Genomic DNA, 8,256 nt, shown 5'->3' on the forward strand with positions numbered 1-8,256 from the left:
TGCGACGTTTAGTATTCAAGATATGGCCCGCCCTAGGTCTGACCTGGCATTTTCGTGAAAATTTAAAGCATGGCCATAGGGACGGGTAAAATAGCTATTTTGAAGCAAAAACCACCTCACTTTAAATGGCCATAACTTTTGAAAAACAAGAGCTAGGGTGCGTTCTCGACACGTTTTGAGGTGTTTTAGCGAAAAACATGTTTTGAGCCACACGAGCTCTCCGGCCGTTCGGTGCACATTTTGAAAAAAGCTAGGGAGCTGCCCTAGGTTCGGGGTGTCACAAAATATTGAAAAGTGGTCAAAAACCGCTATCCAGAATCGGATGTAGAATCATTAGACGAACTTAAAATTGTTCTACGACCAATGTCTGCGACGTTTAGTATTCAAGATATGGCCCGCCCTAGGTCTGACCTGGCATTTTCGTGAAAATTTAAAGCATGGCCATAGGGACGGGTAAAATAGCTATTTTGAAGCAAAAACCACCTCACTTTAAATGGCCATAACTTTTGAAAAACAAGAGCTAGGGTGCGTTCTCGACACGTTTTGAGGTGTTTTAGCGAAAAACATGTTTTGAGCCACACGAGCTCTCCGGCCCGATCGGTGCACATTTTTGAAAAAAGCTAGGGAGCTGCCCTAGGTTCGGGGTGTCACAAAATATTGAAAAGTGGTCAAAAACCGCTATCCAGAATCGGATGTAGAATCATTAGACGAACTTAAAATTGTTCTACAACCCCCAGTCCGACGCCTCGTATTCGAGATATAGCACTTTGTAGGTCTGACCGAGCAATTTTGTGCTGAAATGTATGGCGGACATGTTATTCATTAAACAACATTAACTTGCATCGTGCCTACTTCATCGGCACAGCTACTATCGACTATCTATTGTTGAAATGGATTGAGTTTGACCATTTTAGCTCTTTTCTTATGCCGTGCACCAACAGTGTGTACCGATCGGGAAAGTACACTACGTACGCGTTCATGGATGTATATGTTGGTACAAGTTGCCGGTCGGAATAGCAGTGCACCAAAACTGTGTACCGATCGGGAAAGTACAAGACGGAGGCGCAGCCCGAGCGTACGCGTTCATAGATGTCCATGTTGGTACAACCTACATGTACGTACCTTGTTTTTGTATCAAAAGTTCCAATAAAGTGTTTGTATGCTTAAAATGCTTATCTCAACCGGTCACCTTTTGGCCTGCCCTTTTATAGACAGAAACCTAGAACGATACTCGCGATGTTTGTGTTTTCCATTCGCCCGGGACGACGAAATGAGCTCTGTGCACATCGTGCAGAAAACTGTCTCCTCCTCGTATGTTTTGTCCCTCCACGCATATAATCACCCACATTTGTGTTCAACACGGACGGCGCAGCCCGAGCGAACGCGTTAATGTTTATGTTTGTGCACACTAAAGTTACAATCCTAGGATTTGGTTATTGCGTCGCAGTGCCCGACCGTCGCGGACACCATTCTTGGACAAAAGTCCAAGTACGTAGAGTACATTCCCTAGGTATGTGCCCGTTCGTGACTTTCGTTGCGTGCTTACAGACACGCTTGGGTATGTTTACCATACAAGGTTTACTAGGAAAACCTGGGAAGGACGCTTGCCCTCCGTTGCGGACACCATTCTTGGAAAGAAGTCCTGCTACGTAGCGTTCTTTAATGTACTTGATCAGTTTGTATTGCATTTGCTTTGTGCAATTGACTTTTGCTAATGCTCACTAAGGGGTGTTCGTTTGCGATGTGTATGATAAGCAACTGTCTATTCTAACCAGCAGTTAAATAACACTTTTCACCCAAATCATAGGAACGTAGAGTACTTTCCTGATCGGTACACAATTTTGGTGCACCTCTAACTTCGCCAGCACTTTATCGTTACGTTTTGTGCACAACCTTGGGACATGGTGTAAGTTTCATCATTGTTATGTTTGATTCGGTTTATTATGATTGAAAAATACGCTACGTCCTGAAATCTGAACTCGAATACTTTTGCCACGTTGCGCAAAAGCTACTGAGCAACTCTAGCCGTTTACCGATTTAAAATTTAATTTTCGTTATTGGTTTTAAAAAATACGCTAAGTCCCAAAAATCTGAACTCGAATACTTTTTCTATGTGCCGCCAAAAGCTACTGAGCAACGCCTAGGTTGGTACATTTTTGGTACATGGAGTGTATGCGTGCAGGCGTACTGCCGTGCTGGACCGGAAAATCGCACTTGCTACTAGAACGTAGAGTAATTCCCTAGATAGGTGCTTTTGCATGCCTCTGTTCGACGTCCATGCAACTTGGAACGTGCGACACACGTAGCTAGGCTTCTCCATACATATTCCTAGGGTAGCACCAAATTGCACACTTTCAGGGGTATATTTTGGTGCGGTGTACTGTGCATGGTACAAGTATCATTAGCTCGTGCAATTTATTTTGCATCAAGTTGCGATTGCTGGTGCGTCGAGATAGGAGTGTTTCGCGACTTTTGCCAAGCTTTGGTGCCATTTTGTGAATAATTAATGTTCTAGCCACAATAAACGTGCAACATAATGCCAATAACGAAAACGCCATTTTCAAGGGACTTCCAGTCAAAATGTTTGCAATCAGCGCTTTCCTGTCGAGTTCAGGATTTGGGACTGAGCGTTTTTTTCACGATCCAATCAAACGACCAGTTCGTGAATAAACAATTCATACAACAGTGCATCCCTTCAAAGTGAAAAAAGCCGAATGCTAGGGAGCTCCAGTCAAAAACGTTGTCATTGGCGCTTTCTTCTCGAGTTCAGGATTTGGGACTTAGCGTTTTTCACGATCCAGCCAAAGACCAGATCGTGAAATAAACGATTAATACAACTGTACTAGTACATCCCTTCAACTGAAGCAAGCGCACCATACATGACCCGTACGCTAATCATCCAAGCACATGACACGTCAACTAAGTCAACACATAATACAACTTGGAAAACTAACGGGTAAGTAGGTCGTCGTGTGCGAGCGACACACCGACCAAACCAGGTCAACACGTCACATGCACAAGACATCCTACTACCAAGGCCGACCACCTCGACACACGACCTGTTAACCGAACATGGTCAACACCATCATGTGCAAGGCAACCGGGCCAAACGGGTCAACTTATACAACTTGTAACGAGCATGTGTAAGCTTACTGGTGTGGTCCGCACGGTCCTCACATCAAGACAATCAAGTCGAGAACGAGGCACGCCGACAAGCTCATTAGTGTTAAGTGTCCTTCTCCATCCTATGTCAAGTCACTCGTCTGACACGGAAGAAGCCAACTCTTGTCCACTAGTATAAAGGAACGGTCTCCAGACCAGGTCAAGTCACTCGTCTGACAAGGAAGGAGCACGCACCAAGCTTCACCAGAGCACGGTACCACGGTCCCCAGACCAAGATGGTTAGTTACGCCAACGAGGAAGGGGCACGCGTTCCCTTGCTACACTCAACTTAGTACACTCATGCTCTCACAAGAGTATCCCCCTGTGTCGACGTGGTCCCCAGACCAAGACGAGCTTGCGCACATCGAGGAAGGGGCACACGGACAAACCACCAAGCATGGGTCGCCTGAGAGGATCGATGCGAACGCATCTCTACAACTCGCAGCTCCCAGCCTGAAGTCCCGTCGTTTGCGGGCGGTTGATAGGTGTCGAAACTAGGTATATCCACGTTGGGCAGAGCTCAAGCCAACGGCGTTCCCAGTTACGGTACTAACACGTGCAGCGAACTCCACTCATTGCGGCCTAGGTATAGCGGGATGAGACGCCGGGCTGCAGACGCAGACTCAACGGATCTCAGAGGGTTGTTAGGCCCGCTAGCTTCCGAACACCTAATGGGTTTGAGAAGCGCTATCAGCTCGGATTGGCTACGACCTTAGAGGCGTTCAGGCATAATCCAGCGGACGTAGCGTCATACCAAAGTCCGGTCGGACTAGTATTGAGCCAGTGGTCCGTACCTGTGGTTCCTCTCGTACTGCACAGGAATTCCGTTAAGATAGCGACTATAAGCACACACCAGTAGGGTAAAACTAACCTGTCTCACGACGGTCTAAACCCAGCTCACGTTCCTTGAAGGGTGAACAATCCTACGCTTGGTGAATTTTGCTTCACAATGATAGGAAGAGCCGACATCGAAGGATCAAAAGCCACGTCGCTATGAACGCTTGGCGGCCACAAGCCAGTTATCCCTGTGGTAACTTTTCTGACACCTCTTGCTAAAAACTCGTTATAACCAAAAGGATCGTAAGGCCAAGCTTTCGCTGTCCGAAGTGTACTGAACGTTGGGATCAAGCCAGCTTTTGTCCTTATGCTCAGCGTGTGGTTTCTGTCCACACTGAGCTGACCTTTGGACACCTCCGTTATCGTTTGGAGATGTACCGCCCCAGTCAAACTCCGCACCTGGCACTGTCCATGACGTGGACCGAAAGGACCTGTCAGGAGTCTTCGAGCCGGGCGGCGCGCGGAACCGGGGCAAACGTGACATCATAAACGATCGACCGCGCAGAAGCAGTGCACCACGAATGCACCGACGTACGCAAGCTTGTACCCTTGCGGGCCACGGCTCACGGTCGGACAAGCGGGTAACACGCTACACACGACGATGCTACGATGCAGTCTCCCCGGCGGCACCACCCAGCGACACACTGGACGCTGAGCGAGAAACACAGCGCATTGGGCGCGCGCAGGCGAACCGCCGCCACAGCCCCCGGAGGAGGTGCGCGCACGATCCGGACCTGGGGCCGCGCTTGTTCCACCCAATCATGTAAGTAAGGCAACAGTAAGAGTGGTGGTATCTCAGGGCGAGCTCCACGAGGAAGCCCTCCACCTATGCTGCACCTCCTATATCGCCTTACAATGCCAGACTAGAGTCAAGCTCAACAGGGTTAGCAGACATATGCTCCGATGATGTTCTCCGGCGTTAACTCCTCGTCGACGATGCTGAAGTCTGATGATTAATTCACGATGACGTACACAATGGAATATCGTGTGTTCGGCGTCCTCAGGTTCCTCGCACGCATCACATAGCGGCGAACCCGTTAACTGCATCCGATAGGCTGGTAGGCGTGAAGCCATGGCTGGAAAGAAACTGAGAAAGAAAGAAATCTACACCACCAAATCTTCTACTTATCCATCTGTTGACGTCGGGTATGAGACGGTATGTCCACCGACCGTGAACACTCATCCCATTCTCGTTGCCATCGTTCATAGTTGTGACACGTTCCATGTTACGTGCAACCGATCCGGCGATGTTCTCTGCTCGTCTCCGATAGAAAGGTCCTGGAGTCCTCGTCCAGGAGGAGATGAAGCGGGATCATTCCCGCAAGCGCGCAGACTGCATCATGAAGTTGTCCTGAAAGAAGGATAACTCGCTGGACTACTGGCTTAAAACCGTCGTATCTTCTTTCCCCGCTAGTGCATCCAAGCCCGTTCCTTGGCTGTGGTTTCGCTAGATAGTAGATAGGGACAGAGGAATCTCGTTAATCCATTCATGCGCGTCACTAATTAGATGACGAGGCATTTGGCTACCTTTTTTTTTTTTGTTATCGAAGGAAATCTTGCATAAGACACCTGGGTGATCAACCCCGGTAGTGTAGTTACTCACTAAAACCCTCCGTGCCTTCAACCGGCCCCGAGTGGATCACCCGTTAGGGTATCGACGTCACTCGGGCGGTGGATATCCATCATCCCAGGCAACGAATGGCTTCCAACAGTGGTGATTAGCCACTGTCTAGCCCTCGGCGATGAAGCTACGATGAACTACGATGAATCCTTGTCGTTACTCGTCGTCACTGTCGCTGCTCTGCAAGGCCAACTGGATGTTGGCGAGCAAAGCACGTCGTTCGCCTCGTTCGATGACGTGTCTTCGATGTTGTTGTCGAATCATAATCGTCCGTACTGCTTGATGAACCATGCTCAGTTATATCTGTTAGCAGACATAACTTCGATGATGTTCTCCGGCGTTAACTCCTCGTCGACTTGATGCTGAAGTCTGATGATCAATTCACGATGACGTACACAATGGAATATCGTGTGTTCGGCGTCCTCAGGTTCTCGCACGCATCACATAGCGGCGAACCCGTTAACTGCATCCGATGAAGCTGGTAGGCGTAGAAGCCATGGCTGGAAAGAAACTGAGAAAGAAAGAAATCTACACCACCAAATCTTCTACTTATCCATCTGTTGACGTCGGGTGTGAGACGGTATGTCCACCGACCGTGAACACTCTCATCCATTCTCGTTGCCATCGTTCCATAGTTGTGACACGTTCCATGTTACGTGCAACCGATCCGGCGATGTTCTCTGCTCGTCTCCGATGAAAAGTCCTGGAGTCCTCGTCCAGGAGGAGATGAAGCAGGATCATTCCGCAAACACGCAGACTGCATCATGAAGTTGTCCTGAAAGAAGAGATAACTCGCTGGACTACTGGCCGGTAAAACCGACGTAGCCATTGTCTACGGTTAGCAAATCTAAGGGTATGACACCAAATGGGCGAGGCATACCGGACCTTCGCCACAACAGTAAGAGCAATTGCTCGCCTAGCATTACTACTCGGACCTGCCTTATTAGGCATCATCGCCTGGGTGGTCCATAGCTTCGTCGCTCTCTCCACCGCATACCTGATGTGTGAAGTGTAATCGAGGCGGTCATCTAAGACCATCCCCAAATACTTTAAGCTGCGCGACGAATGTACTACGTGATCACCTACCCTGATAGCCCCATGCTGTATCCTCTGATGGGAACTGACCATAATAAACTCGGTCTTGGTCGGGGCTATCTTTAATCCGTTGTCGGTCATCCATCGGTCGATGATGCGAATCTGACTGGAAACGAGAATTTCAATATCATCAACACAATTACCTTCCACCAACAGTACTATATCGTCTGCATAGCCGATAATCCGTGCACCTTCCACCATTGCAACTCGTAGGACTCCGTCGTACATGAGGTTCCATAACGTTGGGCCAAGTACCGAGCCTTGAGGTACACCCGATGTGACTGCAATCTCTGCCGGTCCATCTGTGGTATCATACATCAGCACACGATTATCATAAAGATATTTAGGAGTGTTAATTCTCTGTAAAGCATTTGCAATCGCCAACCACGAAGCACTGTTAAAAGCATTAGTAACATCTAATGTAACAACCGCACAATACCGTCCACTGTATCTGTTTCTACTTCTAGCTACCGAAACAATGTCCACTACCCGTTGAATCGCATCAACTGTAGATCGACGACTTCTGAAACCAAATTGGTCGTCAGACAGTCCGTTGACCTCCTCGATGTGTGCATTTAGCCGTTGCACTATGATGCGTTCTAAACCTTTACCTGCCCCGTCTAGTAGACAAATGGGGCGAACTGAACCCAGTTCCCCTGGTGGTTTGTTCGGCTTCGGTATTAACACCAACCTCTGCCTTTCCACTCATCGGGAACTTCGCGTTCTCTAAACAGCCTTGGTAAACCCTGCAAAATGCATCGGTTGCAGTCAACATACCAACTTTCAGCGCCTCATTCGGGATACCATCTGGTCCCGGCGCCTTCTTGTTAGGTAGTCTCCTGGCAACCGCAAGAATCTCATCATTAGTTACCCTTTCAAACTCTCGTGGCTGATCGATACGATAATCAGGCCACACCGTGTTTGGGTGAGTAGGAAAAAGCTCGCTCACCACTTCCCTAAACTCGTCCAATGTCATGGTTCGGGGTCAATCAGACCCTCGGCCACTTTCTTGAACGTATGATATACTATACCAAATGATGCGTTGTTCGCTGTTCCCAGGAACTCTTTCCACTTCCTCTGTCGGGTATGCTTGATCCAATCGCTTGAGGGCATTCCGTGCCACCTTGAACTCGTCCTAAAAGTAGAATAGAGATCGGTATTAAAAGCTCTTTGCGCTAATCGATCGCGGTGTTTGCACTCTTTGCGAAGTGCCTCAATCTCTAACGTCCACCAAAATGCACTCTTGTTAGGGTGTACCTCTTACGTTTAGTCATCGTCGCATTGCACGCCGTGACAAGTATACGCATTAAGTCTTCGCTTGTTGTGACCTCGGTCTCAAAAGCGGCTTGCATCATAACTTCAAATATCTTTGCTAAAATACTTGATGCTCCATCCCGTTGTGGGTCGGGACAGATTACGCACGCTTTGCGTCTCAAGATCTATTCGTATTGCACGATGATCAGAGTTCATATAGCTAGATAACACCTCCCTTAAATGATCTTGCTACGGTTCGGCTCGCAAAGTAAGATCAACTACTGACG

At 48.3% G+C, this 8,256-nt stretch overlaps 1 pseudogene; it reads right to left on the reverse strand.

Moving 5' to 3' along the window:
* Window positions 1-3,544: 3,544 nt before the first annotated feature.
* LOC120907967 overlaps window positions 3,545-8,256 on the reverse strand; it is a 9,567-nt pseudogene continuing 4,855 nt past the window's right edge.

Source organism: Anopheles arabiensis (genome assembly GCF_016920715.1).
Source record: "Anopheles arabiensis isolate DONGOLA chromosome X unlocalized genomic scaffold, AaraD3 X_pericentromeric_contig0027, whole genome shotgun sequence".
NCBI lineage: Eukaryota > Metazoa > Arthropoda > Insecta > Diptera > Culicidae > Anopheles > Anopheles arabiensis.